Source organism: Anthonomus grandis, chromosome 10 (genome assembly GCF_022605725.1).
Source record: "Anthonomus grandis grandis chromosome 10, icAntGran1.3, whole genome shotgun sequence".
Lineage (NCBI taxonomy): Eukaryota > Metazoa > Arthropoda > Insecta > Coleoptera > Curculionidae > Anthonomus > Anthonomus grandis.
Window position 1 is genome coordinate 22,929,067 of NC_065555.1, and position 18,826 is coordinate 22,947,892.

At 31.5% G+C, this 18,826-nt stretch overlaps 1 long non-coding RNA gene across 1 annotated transcript; it reads left to right on the top strand.

The window, feature by feature from the left end:
* The first annotated feature begins 15,420 nt into the window (after positions 1-15,420).
* LOC126741278 (uncharacterized) lies at positions 15,421-16,642 on the top strand. The gene is made up of 3 exons (XR_007662151.1): positions 15,421-15,973; positions 16,033-16,343; positions 16,477-16,642. It is a non-coding gene; the product is annotated as an uncharacterized LOC126741278 (long non-coding RNA).
* The last annotated feature ends 2,184 nt before the right edge of the window (positions 16,643-18,826 follow it).

The window sequence follows — 18,826 nt, forward strand, 5'->3', positions numbered from 1 at the left end:
TTGTTAGTGGAGTAATCGCTAATATGTTGTTAATTATGTATCAAACTGTGTAATATATAAATAATTCTCTGTAAGGAAACTATCTTTGATACCTAAGTAATAAAGAATATTAAACCACAACAATAAGATAAAAAAAAGTCTCTCCAGTTTTAGATTGGTTTTTTCTGCTTCTTTTCACCACCATCTTCATGAATTCAATACTTGAAACATCTTAGTGCTAGAATCTGCATTCCTCCCATTGGATAGTGCCACAACTGGATGCTATCAACTGCTTCGGTTATCCTCTTAGATTTTTAAAGCCTGCCATCTCGCTGACCTGAGCATTCAGACTAAGTGGCCTGCTGCCAGTCAGAAGCAAAAACATTAAGATACCCTTGTATGGACGCTCATTGTTAGATCATACAGATATCTATTTGTTATTCATATTTTACTAGGGACACATAAATGTAGTTGAATTTTCTTTCTTTTAAGGTTACACACACCTCTTGCTTGAAAAGCTGACAACTTATAATATATGCAAGGTGTAATATAACATTTACAGCGTCTAGTTAAGCGGAAATTTGCCAATCTTCAACATTTTGGACCTTATTCCAACTTATAAGTGCAATATTTTTTCCTTTTAGGTATTATTATTTATTTACATAGTACATGACACTCGTGACAGAGGTTAGGTTGTCATTGCATTAAAGGTCACATTACATTAAGGCTTACCTTTAACGCTTGCGTTTTCTTTACAACTTATTCAAATAACAACAATGATCCACAGTTAGATTTTGTGGTAAAATAAATAAATAGTCCACATTAAACTTCCACTCCCGCACCCAAAATGCCATGTATGAGTCCTTTTGTCACATGAAAACACTGTCACAAGAATTATCACAGCTAAAAGAACTTGATTTGATAGAAGATATGCACATAATCGGATTCTGCAGAGTCTCTTGAATAATTTCACACCAATATCAGGAAATTCTGAGCTAATTTAAGCATTTTATCAATAAAAATAAGAAGCAAGTCCGAGCCGATACATCCACGTTGACGTTGACTGCTCACGTTGACGTCATGTCATGTTGTCAAAACCGCCGTAAAACTCGGCATTAAAATCGCGGGTAGACGTCAAAATCGACCATTTTCAGACGATGATTTCGGGTATAAAAAAAGGTTTTTACCTTATGATTTGTACATGGAAAAATAGTATAAAGCCTTAGGAACAGTTTAACATCAATTCTGGACCGATTCCAATCGATTTTAGTAGTTAAATTTCGATTATAAAAAGGGTCTTATTTTAAGTGGAAACGGGCGAAAATCGCCGGTTTCGCTGCCATGGAGACGCGCACTTGTTGGGTGCTAGACCATATTAGTTATTATACCCTGTGAGCTCCGCCCGGGGGGGTACCAATGTTCAGCTGACCGATTTTTTGGGACCTTTCATGGAAAATTCCATTTTCTTGGAAAATGGTGATATTTGAAACAAAATGGTATTTAGTGGATTATAACCAGATAAATTCCGCGTGTCTGAGGACAAAAATGGTCTTCGTAGGTGGCATAGCCATTGCGGTATAAGGCGTCAAAGTCAAAAAATAGTGTAGAGCAAAAACTACTCTACGTAGATGATTGTAGAGTATGTCAAAAAATTGCTTTTAAAAGGTTCTTTAAATGCTCCAATTGAATGAAACCTCTAAGTGCCTCCACTAAAAAGTTATTAATATTTGAAAAAAAAAAGTGTGAAAAAGGGTATTTTCAACTGAGGGCTTCTCACCCTGTATAAACGATAGCCTTAAACTTAATACACCGTTTTATTTGGAAAGAACGCAGGTTCAATTAATCCAAATAAATTTTTTTTAAATTTTGCACCATAAAAATTTCACAGAGAAAAAACTAAAAAAAGTCAATTTTTTAAGGTTTTTTTGGTTTTTCTCCTAAACAAAATTTTTTTTAAAAAAAAGTCCTAAATAAAAATTGTAGCTCTCGATAAGGCGCACACATCTTCTGTGAGTCACTGTTTCCGGAAAGATACCGTTAAACCGTCAGAGGGGCTAGAATATCACAAATGTTTGAAACTTTGAGCGTTAAAAAAAAATACTTCCCGTGTGCTGAGAATTACCAAAAAGTATACAGTCCATCTAGAGATGAGGTCTAATCGACCCGTTAAATTTCATAAAATTCAAACAACCGTTGCGACCTGTATCGAAGCACGCGGAAAAAATCGAACAAAAAAATTTTTTTGAGTTCTAAAGCTTCCCCCTCCCAACTAAAAAAACAAATGAAAAATTATAGTTGATAGAGTTGTAGCCTCATATATCTAGATTACGAAAAGGTAAAAATCACTTCTCTACCCTAATTAGAAAAAAAGTTATAGGCACTTTTGTCCGCCGAGTCCCGAGGTTGTGCGAAAACTCCAAAAAAAAAGCGTCCCACCATAAGAGCTACGCTCTTATAACAAGTATAGTCGCTTCGCTCCTATACTTTTGGTCCGTGGGGACCAGTTTGGAACCTCTAAGTCCTGTCAGTGATGGGCCTTAGAGGATTTCTTAAAACAAAACAAAAATTATCAGGTGTACCAACGTTTATATGCCAAGGAAAGAGATGACCAGTGGTTGGGGTATCATGCTTCAAAGAACCATAATTTGTTATATAGTCGCGTTGTGTGTCGATATACTGTCTTATATTTCAAATATCTGTCAAAATATATTAATTGTATTCTAAATTAAGGCTGAGTACCAAATTCCAACAGAATCGGACCAATAGCAAAAAAGTTACGGTAGTCACGTGACCTTAGCTGAAACTCAAATGTCAGTTATCTGTCATAATTTATTAGTTGTATCCTAAATAAACCATAAATACCAAAATTAGAGAGAAGTTCCCATAAGGGTCTATTTATTGAAATAGAACAAACGGGATTTTACGTCGATTTGTTTTAATTTTTCTTTTTATTTTGAAAAGTAATAGTAATAAAATATCAAAAGAATTGACAGGAGGAGAATGAGAAATAAAAGAAACCATCAACGAATTGAATCGAAGCTTTAGAAGTCGAGATATTAGTAAAAATGTGGGAAAAACAAAAGGAAACTGGTTTTTTCACACGGTATAATTTATTTTTCTTAAAATGATGACCGACAAATTATAATGTAAGTCCTAAGTTGGCAATTTCCAGAAAAAAAAACCCAAGAAAAAAAAAATTTTTTTTGCTCCAAAATCGAAAGGGGTATAGCCATGAAAAATTGCGAAAAAATGGTTTTTATTTTTTTCTAAATAAACTATAACTCTGACAACTTTTTCTCTTAAACAAAAGTTCTAGGGAATGTTACGAGGTATTTGAATGTTAAAACTAATTAATTATAGCTATCACAGATTCGGAGAAAATTGTAAAAAACTATTAATCATAAATATCGAATTATCAAGAGCCCTATGGAAAAATTTCAACTTTTTATTTTTCTATCTTGTACTACTTCAGGATACCTTTCAAAAAGGTTATTATCGATTTGACTCTAAAATGAACAGAAAACCTATTTATTTGCATTTATCGATTTTCGAACAAAATCGGGCCCAAAATGAAAATTTTTTCAAAACATGCTCCAAATTCAAAATTTCTTTTTTCTGGCTAAAGACCACTCAAAAAGTAATAAAAAAGCTTTATGACAAAATTTTTCAAAATCTATAATAATGCCACAATATTACGAGGGAACATAAGTTCCCTTTAAAGCCTATGTATTCGAACCGATGATTTCTTAATTTTTTTTTTAAAGGCAAATTTAAGAAATAATTTAACAAAATAAGATAAAAGGAATAGGGTAATACAAAATATTATCTACAAATATATACATATCATCTAATAGCCAATTTCAATCAAATAGGAAATTTTGATAGTCACGTGACCCTAGAACTCAATATTTTAAAATTTTGTAAAAAATCAACAATTGCATCTTAAATAAACCCCAAATTCCAAATTTGAACCCAATCGGATCAATAGCAAAAGAATTATGAAAGTCACGTGACTTTAAAATATAATTTGTCAATTATCTGTTAAAATTTATTAATTGTGTCCTAAATAAAGCATAAATACCAAATTTGAACCCAATCGGACTCATAGCAAAAAAGTTACAATAGTCACGTGACCCGGAAGTCAAATGTCAAATATCTGTCAAAAATTAATAATTGCATCCTAAATAAAGCCCAAATACCAAATTTGAACCCAATCAGACCAATAGCAAAAAAGTTACAATAGTCACGTGACCTGGAAGTCAAATGTCAAATATCTGTGAAAAATTCATAATTGCATCCTAAATAATCCCCAAATACCAAATTTCAATCAAATCGGACAAATAGGAAGAAAGTTAAGGTAGTCACGTGACCTTAAAACATAGTCATGTCAAATATCTGTAAAAATTTATTAATCTTATCCGAAATAGGTACTAGGTACCAAATTTCAACCAAATCGCACCAATACCAAAAAAGTTATGATACTCGACTAACCTTAAAAATCAATAATTTCAAAAAAATTTTATTTATATCCCAAAAGCAATGTTTAAGAATTGTTAACATTTATTAATAATAAACTAAATAGTAAAAACTCACCTAATATCTAAATTTTTATTTTCAATTAAATAGATCATTACGACTGACCCGTGTATATATTCGAATAATTTTAATAAAATAATCGGGCAAATTTCATTTCGTCTCACCCCGGTATAAAGACACTGACATTTCAAAAAAACGGCATTTTTCGAAGACGTCAAAATGTTTGCCGAATTTTCCTGGCCGCAATACACAATTTCCCCAATTGATATGCACAGATTCGGAAAGCCCATTCATTTTCTGATTCGGTGCTTCCTTTCCCTGATCGTTTCCGGTTCATTTTCATTCATAATTTTACAAAAAACCAAACCAAGTCCCGGCCACCTGTCACGAGCAAAAAATTTGTATCCACCATGCGTCAAAGTATTGTTCCCACTAGCCATTTCATCAGAGTTTAGGTTGACACCTCCAATTACCTGCAAAAACGCAAAAAAATGGACTTTTTTCATAAAATCGCATTTTTCGGGTACTTGTACTATCGCTGGAACCCTGAAATTTTAGTATGTGTTGTAAAACAAAATTTCGGATCCTCTAGATGTTGTTTGATCTTTTCACCATGCACAGGGACGTGGCAAATGAATTAAACGCGAAAATTCGAATTGCTCAGAACCTATTAATGTTGGAAGATTGTAATTTTACACAAATACTGGGGTTATTAAAGTATTTAATGCCTGAGAATATAAATGGTCCAGATGCCACTACGAAAAAGTTATTAAATAAAATGTGATTTTCGGGTCGGACCTTCATGGGTAAAGTTCATTATTGCTCGCCCTGTATGGCTTACGAAAATTTCGGTTATATGGCATATGAAAGGTAAAAGATGAAGTTATTTTTTGAAAAAAAAAAATTTCCCAAAATAAGTATCGTTTGGCGGAAAATTCCAAAAAACTGAAAATGCCAGAACTCGTAAAATAAATTTTTTACAAAAAAAAGCTCCAAGTATGTTAAATCTCTTATAAAACGAAGTCTTTTCGCCGAAACACTTTTTTTATAAAAAATTTTTTTTAGCCTCTGGAGAAGTTTGAATTTTTTTTTTAGTCACTTTTGTTCGCTTATAACAACTCACCCTGTATACCGATCGGGCCCAAAAAGTATACAGACATGAATTACTATAAAGTCTTTTATGCCTAAAAATTTCAATTTTTTTGACAGCGTTAAAATTGAGATCTCGTGCAAAAATGAATTTTGACCGGTTTTTTTACGAATTTTTGACTTTGAGACAGTACCGCTCCGTTTGGTGGTACCGTAAAAAAAATTCGTTTACGGATCCATCATTCCCAATGTATTGAGAGACCCTATGCCAAATTTCATCGTTTCGCTAGCCATACAGCCAAAGATATGAATTTTTATTTCCAAAAAAACACGATTTTTCGGACCCGAGGTCGCGTGCATAATATAGTCGCAGACGCTCCTATATAACAAGTATAGTCGCTTCGCTCCTATACTTTTGGTCCGTGGGGACCAGTTTGGAACCTCTAAGTCCTGTCAGTGATGGGCCTTAGAGGATTTCTTAAAACAAAACAAAAATTATCAGGTGTACCAACGTTTATATGCCAAGGAAAGAGATGACCAGTGGTTGGGGTATCATGCTTCAAAGAACCATAATTTGTTATATAGTCGCGTTGTGTGTCGATATACTGTCTTATATTTCAAATATCTGTGAAAGTATATTAATTGTATTCTAAATAAAGCCTGAATACCAAATTCGAACAGACTCGGACCAATAGCAAAAAAGTTACGGTAGTCACGTGACCTAGGCTGAAACTCAAATGTCAGTTATCTGTCATAATTTATTAGTTGTATCCTAAATAAACCAAAAATACCAAATTCAGAAAAAAGTTCCCATAAGGGTCTATTTATTGAAATAGAACAAACAGGATTTTACGTCGATTTGTTTTAATTTTTCTTTTTATTTTAAAATGTAATAGTAATAAAATATCAAAAGAATTGACAGGAGGAGAATTAGAAATAAAAGAAACCATCAACGAATTGAATCGAAGCTATAGAAGTCGAGGTATTAGTAAAAATGAGGGAAAAACAAAAGAAAACTGGTTTTTTCCCACGGTATAATTTTTTTTCTTAAAATAATTTATGATAAATTTTAGTTTTAGCCCTAAACTTGTAATTTTCACAAAAAAAACCCAAGAAAAAAAAATTTTTTTTTTGGTCGAAAATCGAAAGGGGTATACCCACGAAAAATTTAAAAAAAATGGTTTTTATTTTTTTATAAATAAAATTTAACTCTGACAACTGTTTGTCTTAAACAAAAGTTTTCGGAAATATTACGAGGTATCCGTGCGTTAAAACGAATCGGTTCTAGCTATTATACAATCAGAGAAAATTGGAAAAAACTATTAAACATAAATATCGAATTATCAAGAACCCTATGGAAAAATTTTAATTTTTTATTTTTCTATCCTGTACTACTTCAGAGTATCTTTAAAAAAGATTATTACCAATTTGACTCTAAAATGAACGGAAAACCTATTTCTTTGCATTTTTCGATTTTCGTACAAAATCCGGGGTCAAAATGACAATTTTTTCAAAATATGCTCCGAATTCACAATTTCTTTTTTCTGGTTAAAGTCCATTCAAAAACTAGTAAAAAAGCCTAATAACAAAAATTTCCACGATTTATACGAGTGGCACAATATAAAGGTAAAATTAGGTCCCATAAGAGTCTATGTATTTACGTCGATTTTTAAAATTTTTCAGTTTTATTTCGAAAGGCAATTGTAATAAAATATAAAAAGAATTAACAGGAGGAGAATAAGGAATAATAGAAACTATCAACGAATTGAATCGAAGCTATACAAGTCGAGATATTAGTAAAAATGTGAAAAAAAATAAAAGGAAACTCGTTTTTTCCCACGGTACCATTTTTTTTCTTAAAATTATAATCGACAAATTATAATGTAAGCCCTAAGTTGGCAATTTCCAGTAAAAAAAAACCCAAGAAAAAAAAAATTTTTTTTGCTCCAAAATCGAAAGGGGTATAGCCATGAAAAATTGTGAAAAAATGGTTTTTATTTTTTTCTAAATAAACTATAACTCTGACAACTTTTTGTCTTAAACAAAAGTTTTCGGGAATATTACGAGGTATCCGAATGTTAAAACGAATTGATTATAGCTATCACAGAATCGGAGAAAATTGTAAAAAACTATTAAACATAAATATCGAAATATCAAGAGCCCTATGGAAAAATTTCAATTTTTTATTTTTCTATCTTGTACTACTCCAGGATACCTTTTAAAAAGGTTATTATCGATTTGACTCTAAAATGAACAGAAAACCTATTTATTTGCATTTATCGATTTTCGAACAAAATCCGGCCCAAAATGAAAATTTTTCAAAATATGCTCCAAATTCAAAATTTCTTTTTTCTGGCTAAAGACCATTCAAAAAGTAATGAAAAAGATTTATGACAAAATTTTTCAAAATCTATAATAATGCTACAATATTATGAAAGAAGATAAGTTCCCTTTAAAGCCTATGTATTCGAACCGATGATTTTTTAATGTTTTTTAAAAAGGCAAATTTAAGAAATAATTTAACTAATTAAGATAAAAGGAATAGGGTAATACAAAATATTATCTATAAATATATAAATATCATCTAATAGTAAATTTCAATCAAATAGGAAATTTTGATAGTCACGTGACCCTAGAACTCAATATTTTAAAATTTTGTAAAAAATCAACAATTGCATCCTAAATAAACCCCAAATTCCAAATTTGAACCCAATCGGATCAATAGCAAAAAAGTTATGGAAGTCACGTGACTTAAAAAATTCAACATGTCAAATTTCTGTCAAAATTTATTACTTGCATCCTATATAAAGCCTAAATACTAAATTTCAACCCAATCGGAACAATAGCAAATAAGTTATGGAAGTCACGTGACTTTAACATTCAATATGTCAATTATCTGTTAAAATTTATTAATTGTATCCTAAATAAAGCACAAATATCAAATTTGAACCCAATCGGACCGATAGCAAAAAAGTTACAATAGTCACGTGACCCGGAAGTCAAATGTCAAATATCAGTCAAAAATTAATAATTGCATCCTAAATAAAGTCCAAATACCAAATTTGAACTCAATCAGACCAATAGCAAAAAAGTTACAATAGTCACGTGACCCGGACGTCAAATGTCAAATATCTGTGAAAAATTAATAATTGCATCCTAAATAAACCCCAAATACCAAATTTCAATCAAATCGGACAAATAGGAAGAAAGTTAAGGTAGTCACGTGACCTTAAAACATAGTCATGTCAAATATCTGTAAAAATTTATTAATCTTATCCGAAATAGGTACTAGGTACCAAATTTCAACCAAATCGCACCAATACCAAAAAAGTTATGATACTCGACTAACCTTAAAAATGAATAATTTCAAAAAAATTTTATTTATAACCCAAAAGCAATGTTTAAGAATTGTTAACATTTATTAATAATAAACTAAATAGTAAAAACTCACAAAATATCTAAATTCTTATTTTAAATTAAGTAGATCATTACGACTGACCCGTGTATATATTCGAATAATTTTAATAAAATAATCGGGCAAATTTCATTTCGTCTCACCCCGGTATAAAGACACTGACATTTCAAAAAAACGGCATTTTTCGAAGACGTCAAAATGTTTGCCGAATTTTCCTGGCCGCAATACACAATTTCCCCAATTGATATGCACAGATTCGGAAAGCCCATTCATTTTCTGATTCGGTGCTTCCTTTCCCTGATCGTTTCCGGTTCATTTTCATTCATAATTTTACAAAAAACCCAACCAAGTCCCGGCCACCTGTCACGAGCAAAAAATTTGTATCCACCATGCGTCAAAGTATTGTTCCCACCAGCCATTTCATCAGAGTTTAGGTTGACACCTCCAATTACCTGCAAAAACGCAAAAAAATGGACTTTTTTCATAAAATCGCATTTTTCGGGTACTTGTACTATCGCTGGAACCCTGAAATTTTAGTATGTGTTGTAAAACAAAATTTCGGATCCTTTAGATGTTGTTTGATCTTTTCACCATGTACAGGGACGCCGCAAATGAATTAAACGCGAAAATTCGAATTGCTCAGAACCTATTAAAGTTGGAAGATTGTAATTTTACACAAATACTGGGGTTATTAAAGTATTTAATCCCTGAGAATATAAATGGTCCAGGTGCCACCACTAAAAAGTTATTAAATAAAATGTGATTTTTAGGTCGGACCTTCATGGGTAAAGTTCATTATTGCTCGCCCTGTATGGCTTACGAAAATTTCGGTTATATAGCATATGAAAGGTAAAGGATGAAGTTATTTTTTGAAAAAAAAAAATTTTCCAAAATAAGTATCGTTTGGCAGAAAATTCCAAAAAACTGAAAATGCCAGAACTCGTAAAATAAATTTTTTACAAAAAAAAGCTCCAAGTATGTTAAATCTCTTATAAAACGAAGTCTTTTCGCCGAAACACTTTTTTTATAAAAATTTTTTTTTAGCCTCTGGAGAAGTTTGAATTTTTTTTTTAGTCACTTTTGTTCGCTTATAACAACTCACCCTGTATACCGATCTGGCCCAAAAAGTATACAGTTCTTAAGCCCCCACCGACCCTCATGTCCTAAAAATTTAAAGTCTCTTAAAGGCTTTTTATTTGAGTTCTCGCGTCTGAAAGGAATTTGACCCATTTTTTTACGAATTTTTGCCTTTGAGACAGTACCGCTCCGTTTGGTGGTACCGGAAAAAAAAATCGTTTACGGATCCATTATTCTCAATGTATTGAGAGACCCTATGCCAAATTTCATCGTTTCGCTAACCATACAGCCAAAGATATGAATTTTTATTTCCAAAAAAACACGATTTTTCGGGCCCGGGCTCGCGTGCATAATATAGTCGCAGACGCTCCTATATAACAAGTATAGTCGCTTCGCTCCTATACTTTTGGTCCGTGGGGACCAGTTTGGAACCTCTAAGTCCTGTCAGTGATGGGCCTTAGAGGATTTCTTAAAACAAAACAAAAATTATCAGGTGTACCAACGTTTATATGCCAAGGAAAGAGATGACCAGTGGTTGGGGTATCATGCTTCAAAGAACCATAATTTGTTATATAGTCGCGTTGTGTGTCGATATACTGTCTTATATTTCAAATATCTGTCAAAATATATTAATTGTATTCTAAATTAAGGCTGAGTACCAAATTCCAACAGAATCGGACCAATAGCAAAAAAGTTACGGTAGTCACGTGACCTTAGCTGAAACTCAAATGTCAGTTATCTGTCATAATTTATTAGTTGTATCCTAAATAAACCATAAATACCAAAATTAGAGAGAAGTTCCCATAAGGGTCTATTTATTGAAATAGAACAAACGGGATTTTACGTCGATTTGTTTTAATTTTTCTTTTTATTTTGAAAAGTAATAGTAATAAAATATCAAAAGAATTGACAGGAGGAGAATGAGAAATAAAAGAAACCATCAACGAATTGAATCGAAGCTTTAGAAGTCGAGATATTAGTAAAAATGTGGGAAAAACAAAAGGAAACTGGTTTTTTCACACGGTATAATTTATTTTTCTTAAAATGATGACCGACAAATTATAATGTAAGTCCTAAGTTGGCAATTTCCAGAAAAAAAAACCCAAGAAAAAAAAAATTTTTTTTGCTCCAAAATCGAAAGGGGTATAGCCATGAAAAATTGCGAAAAAATGGTTTTTATTTTTTTCTAAATAAACTATAACTCTGACAACTTTTTCTCTTAAACAAAAGTTCTAGGGAATGTTACGAGGTATTTGAATGTTAAAACTAATTAATTATAGCTATCACAGATTCGGAGAAAATTGTAAAAAACTATTAATCATAAATATCGAATTATCAAGAGCCCTATGGAAAAATTTCAACTTTTTATTTTTCTATCTTGTACTACTTCAGGATACCTTTCAAAAAGGTTATTATCGATTTGACTCTAAAATGAACAGAAAACCTATTTATTTGCATTTATCGATTTTCGAACAAAATCGGGCCCAAAATGAAAATTTTTTCAAAACATGCTCCAAATTCAAAATTTCTTTTTTCTGGCTAAAGACCACTCAAAAAGTAATAAAAAAGCTTTATGACAAAATTTTTCAAAATCTATAATAATGCCACAATATTACGAGGGAACATAAGTTCCCTTTAAAGCCTATGTATTCGAACCGATGATTTCTTAATTTTTTTTTTAAAGGCAAATTTAAGAAATAATTTAACAAAATAAGATAAAAGGAATAGGGTAATACAAAATATTATCTACAAATATATACATATCATCTAATAGCCAATTTCAATCAAATAGGAAATTTTGATAGTCACGTGACCCTAGAACTCAATATTTTAAAATTTTGTAAAAAATCAACAATTGCATCTTAAATAAACCCCAAATTCCAAATTTGAACCCAATCGGATCAATAGCAAAAGAATTATGAAAGTCACGTGACTTTAAAATATAATTTGTCAATTATCTGTTAAAATTTATTAATTGTGTCCTAAATAAAGCATAAATACCAAATTTGAACCCAATCGGACTCATAGCAAAAAAGTTACAATAGTCACGTGACCCGGAAGTCAAATGTCAAATATCTGTCAAAAATTAATAATTGCATCCTAAATAAAGCCCAAATACCAAATTTGAACCCAATCAGACCAATAGCAAAAAAGTTACAATAGTCACGTGACCTGGAAGTCAAATGTCAAATATCTGTGAAAAATTCATAATTGCATCCTAAATAATCCCCAAATACCAAATTTCAATCAAATCGGACAAATAGGAAGAAAGTTAAGGTAGTCACGTGACCTTAAAACATAGTCATGTCAAATATCTGTAAAAATTTATTAATCTTATCCGAAATAGGTACTAGGTACCAAATTTCAACCAAATCGCACCAATACCAAAAAAGTTATGATACTCGACTAACCTTAAAAATCAATAATTTCAAAAAAATTTTATTTATATCCCAAAAGCAATGTTTAAGAATTGTTAACATTTATTAATAATAAACTAAATAGTAAAAACTCACCTAATATCTAAATTTTTATTTTCAATTAAATAGATCATTACGACTGACCCGTGTATATATTCGAATAATTTTAATAAAATAATCGGGCAAATTTCATTTCGTCTCACCCCGGTATAAAGACACTGACATTTCAAAAAAACGGCATTTTTCGAAGACGTCAAAATGTTTGCCGAATTTTCCTGGCCGCAATACACAATTTCCCCAATTGATATGCACAGATTCGGAAAGCCCATTCATTTTCTGATTCGGTGCTTCCTTTCCCTGATCGTTTCCGGTTCATTTTCATTCATAATTTTACAAAAAACCAAACCAAGTCCCGGCCACCTGTCACGAGCAAAAAATTTGTATCCACCATGCGTCAAAGTATTGTTCCCACTAGCCATTTCATCAGAGTTTAGGTTGACACCTCCAATTACCTGCAAAAACGCAAAAAAATGGACTTTTTTCATAAAATCGCATTTTTCGGGTACTTGTACTATCGCTGGAACCCTGAAATTTTAGTATGTGTTGTAAAACAAAATTTCGGATCCTCTAGATGTTGTTTGATCTTTTCACCATGCACAGGGACGTGGCAAATGAATTAAACGCGAAAATTCGAATTGCTCAGAACCTATTAATGTTGGAAGATTGTAATTTTACACAAATACTGGGGTTATTAAAGTATTTAATGCCTGAGAATATAAATGGTCCAGATGCCACTACGAAAAAGTTATTAAATAAAATGTGATTTTCGGGTCGGACCTTCATGGGTAAAGTTCATTATTGCTCGCCCTGTATGGCTTACGAAAATTTCGGTTATATGGCATATGAAAGGTAAAAGATGAAGTTATTTTTTGAAAAAAAAAAATTTCCCAAAATAAGTATCGTTTGGCGGAAAATTCCAAAAAACTGAAAATGCCAGAACTCGTAAAATAAATTTTTTACAAAAAAAAGCTCCAAGTATGTTAAATCTCTTATAAAACGAAGTCTTTTCGCCGAAACACTTTTTTTATAAAAAATTTTTTTTAGCCTCTGGAGAAGTTTGAATTTTTTTTTTAGTCACTTTTGTTCGCTTATAACAACTCACCCTGTATACCGATCGGGCCCAAAAAGTATACAGACATGAATTACTATAAAGTCTTTTATGCCTAAAAATTTCAATTTTTTTGACAGCGTTAAAATTGAGATCTCGTGCAAAAATGAATTTTGACCGGTTTTTTTACGAATTTTTGACTTTGAGACAGTACCGCTCCGTTTGGTGGTACCGTAAAAAAAATTCGTTTACGGATCCATCATTCCCAATGTATTGAGAGACCCTATGCCAAATTTCATCGTTTCGCTAGCCATACAGCCAAAGATATGAATTTTTATTTCCAAAAAAACACGATTTTTCGGACCCGAGGTCGCGTGCATAATATAGTCGCAGACGCTCCTATATAACAAGTACGAGCTTCGCTCGTACTTTGATCAGTTGGGACCAGTAGAAAAGCTTTTGGTCAGAGGAAACTAATTCAAAAAAGAATTAAATTTATTAGAGATTGTTTAACAGGTGCTGCCCCGGCAACGCTGTGAGCTTAACGACCATTTGTTTTTACGGTTTTTGGGGTATCATGCTTCTAAGAATCATGATGTGATAAGAGCTTCGCTCTACTCTTTTCATTCAGCCGTCTTCCTTCAAAGATTGGTGATCCAAGTGACAAGCAACTCGTTAAACAGCTGCTCTGAAGATTTTGAATGAGCCATGTGTGTAGATCCTCGAGCAATGAAATGTGTATTCTCACTATTCACCTTTTCTCTAAATTCTTCCCTTGAAAACCAACCGATGTATTTCATTATAATCTCCTCTTATTCTAGGTCCAATACACCATAATTTGCAGTATTTTATTGTTATCATTAGCTTTATTATTAGTTTTCCTGCATTCTATTGAGAGCTTTGGTGCTCTTATTTTTTCGATTCAGGATATGTGTAGTGTTCTCTTATACATTTCGAAAGCTTTAATGCATTTTTCAAGCAAAAAATTGACAGTCAAATGCAGTCATACAGGAGGATGAAGGTTGTGAAAACTTCTAGGTCTAGGCCACACCTGATAAAGATGTTTTTTATGGCGATGAGAGTAAGTACGCTGAAATAAATAATAAGACTCTAGCACACACTTTTGCATAATATATCAACCCTTTGTAAAAATTCAATAATTTTACCTAAATAAAACATAAATTTTTGGCAAATCATGTTTCATAAAATCCTGCATTGAAATATTTCAAACTGGTTTTGCCATATATCTTTTCTAATATCCTTTATTTTACATTGGCCTTTATATTAAGGTTAATACAATGAAATATGCAAATGATAATCAGAAACGGAATAAGGAATACAATAAACCATTAACGGATTGAATCGGAGCTACAGAAGCCGAGATATTAATGAAACATTGGAAAAAACAAAAGAAAACTTGTTTTTTCCCACTATATCACTTTCTTTTTCTTAAAATGGCTATTGACTAATTTTAATGTAAGCCCTAAACAGATAATTTCTAGTAAAAAAAACCAAAGAAACACATTTTGTTCGAAAATCGACAGAGATTAAAAAAGGTTATAACCGATTTGACTCTAAAATGAACAGAAAACCTATTTATTTGCATTTTTCAATTCTCGAAGAAAGTCCGTGTTCAAGATGAACATTTTTTCAAAATATGCTCCCAATTCAATTTTTTTATTAGTTCAAGATCATTCAAAAAATAGTAAAAAAGCTTATTGACAAATTTTTTTACAATTTATGGGAGTGCCACAATAGAAAAGGAAAAGATTAGACCGTATAATAATCTGTGTATTAGGATTGGATAAAAGAATTCTTACGTCGACTGTTCTATTTTCCATTTTCATTTTGAAAGTCAATTAGGTAAATGGAAAGATCAATAGAAGCTAAAATTAAGCTAGTAAAATAAACCATTGAAATAAAATAACCGTCACTTGCTTTAACAACCCCTGCAATGAAATTTATCTACTAAACTTACCCTATGTCGCCCAAACCCTAAATTGAAAAAAACAATTAGAACTAGGTATATGAATTTTGCTGCCAAAATATTAAATTATATAATTTATCAAACCGACCGTGAAAAAATAAATTTTAGTGCGCCCATGACATGCCAAGCTCAAACAGCAATGCTCAATGACATCTGAATTTGACAAGCCAGTTAAATTCAGATGTCAATGTCAACCCAACAAAACAATAACTTGAGAAATTATTATTTTTTAACTAATATTTATTGGAAAACTTCAACACAAATTATTTGCTAAATAAAACTGATGAAAATCTCATAACTTCATTCAAGTTCACATATATTTTGCTTGTGTGGCCTTTGTTTTGTGTACCTAGAATGATTACAAGGTATGATTTGTTTTCATCCTGGTCAACAATTTAACAGCTATGGGACCCATTTGTTGTAGGAGAAGAATTGCATGTTTTAACTGCTGATTAGACTACACAACCAGAAATAAATAAGCTAAATGAAGTATGTTAGGATACCCCAGAGATCATGAAATGTGTTTGATAGGGCTCAGACCATGCACTTAAGGACATCCGTCAAGAAATCATTGAGATTCTACCATATTGATGAAATTAGGAAACCAGGAAGAACTGCCTGTCTTTACTGTTGGTTAGAGTACACAGCCAGAAATAAATAAGCTACAGGAAGTATGTTAGGATTCCCCAGAGATCATGAAATGTGTTTGAAGGGATATGAATCAGCTTTTTTGTTGTGAGTAAAACGGAGCAATATTTTAATAAAGTTTTACTTATTACTGGATTGTTTCACCAGAAGATAATTTATATACTTTGTGTTGTCTCAATGAAATATGCATATCTAATTATATATACTTTATTTGTTTCAGATCTTGAATAGGCAAAATGGCACGAGAATCTTCCAACTGGACCCAAAGTCTCTATTTTTGGTTAGAAAATAAAACTTATTTAATGTTTATGTTCCATGACCTGTTTATTGTTTTATTAAATTTTGTCATACAGTTATTTAGTTTTAATAATTAAAGAGAAAGTTGTTGTTGTTTTTTTTTTGAAGATTCCATTCCTTAAGGCATAAACCACATTATGCTCTTCTCTGCAGTTATTACCATATGATTGTTATCCATTTCATACACATGTTTAATTTTAAAATTTCATATAATAAATAGTTTTGACAATCTACCCTCATATAAAGCAGATATTATTGGAACAGTTTTCTATGAGCTACCGTTTATATGTGGCGATCAGTTTAAATTTGTACATACACTTAATCAGAAATATTTCATAGACAGTATTTATACCTGAATGTTCTTACATACTTAACTAAAGGAGTGCTTTATTCTTTTGCTTAATCATAATATATCTTGTTTAATCAATGTCTTTAATTTATTTAGAAAGTCATTTCAGATATGTACTTAGGTCATTAATAAGTTACAATGTCTTGCAGAAAAGCAAACATATCTGGTTTCTAAATTGGTACACTGGCTGAAAGGGAGGACAAGAGAACTCCAAAGACTAACCCTTTCAGCACACTTACAAGTATCTTTTAGTTTCTCATAATGCTCTGGGTCAATTAAATATTTATTTATTCATTTATTTAATCAATATACGGGAAACCCCATTTTAGAAAAGATTTGGTTACAATATTAAATAAAGTAAAAGATGTATAATTAACATAATAAAAGTACTTTCACTAACATAATAAGACAGTATTCAAAACATATACACAAGAAATAAACACAATAAGAAAACAATAAATTAAAATATTTGACCCAGTTGACCAATAAATCCAGAGAGTGAGCTTGCAAATGGATCAAGTTCAGGGTGAGAGTTGAAATAGGCAAGACTAGGACAGATTGAAGAATGTAAAGAATAGTTGGAGTGACAGATTGGTAAAGCAAACAGTTCATGTCTCCTTAGGGTGCGTGCAGGGACCTTTAAATTAAAGCTGTTGATGAGAGCAGGGCAATCAATAAGCCCATGAATAACCTTATACATAAAGCTGAGGTCACTTTGAATCCTTCTAGATTCCAACGATTGAAGTCCCAATATTGCCTCCATGTCAAGTAGGTTATCCTGCATATTCAACTTGTAGGAACAGTACTGGGTAAACCTCTTTTGGACTCTTTCAAGTTGCATTTTGTGACAATTATAAAAAGGAGACCAAATGATCGAGGCATACTCTAAATGACTTCTAACCAATGAACAATAAAGTATCTTCAAAGTAGATATAGACATGTCACGACAAGTTCCTAAAACAAAACCTAACATCTGAGAGGCCTTCCCCTCCACAAGATCACAGTGTTCCCCAAATTTGAGCTGAGTATCAAAGACTACTCCTAAATCCTTTATTGAGTCAACAGAACTAAGTACTATGTCATCAATAGTGTATATATTATTCATTTTATTTTTAAGTCTAGAGAATCCAATTGAGTAGCACTTATTTACATTTAAAGAGAGTTCATATTAGCCCACTTTATAAAAAAATATGTTAAATCATTTATAATATTTTCACTAGATTAGCTATTTTACAGTTTTATTTTCCAGTAGAAGAAGAACATGAATACTCACACAATTCTCTTAAATATTCCAAGTTAAAGGAAAAAACATTCAATATTATTTAAATCTTTTTTTTTTTTGTAAGTAGAAGTCCATTGTTGAAGTGGAGTGGCTATAATATAGTGGGTTGGGAAGACTTTTCTCGACAAATGAAAATGCCAATCTTTTGTCAAGAGGTATGCATTTTGATGAGTTGATTTTTGTTACATCATCATCAGACTCTAACACTACATAGCTGTAATGTTTACATGAAAAACCAGTAAGTTTTTCTGCCCTTCCCAACCCGCTATATTTTAGGTAGGTAAAATAAATGGTGGCCACAGTTAAATAATTAAGTAAAATCGTCTTTATTTCAGAAACACTTATGTTACACTTACACATCACTTTATCTGATAGAAAAGAGAGATTTAACAAAAATAGCTGTTCTTTCACCTAATTTAAACATAAACATAATTTATTCATGCCATATACACAAAGATGCTCACATATGTCACAGAGAAAATCTTTACACTTCTTAATATTATTAATAATCAAAGGATTTAAAGCCTAAAAGTTTTATATTATAATTACATATATGAGAAATCATCATTTAGAAATTCTTGTATTGAGAAAAAACATTTTTTCAATAAATATTGTTTTATAGTAAATTTAAATTGCAGTAAA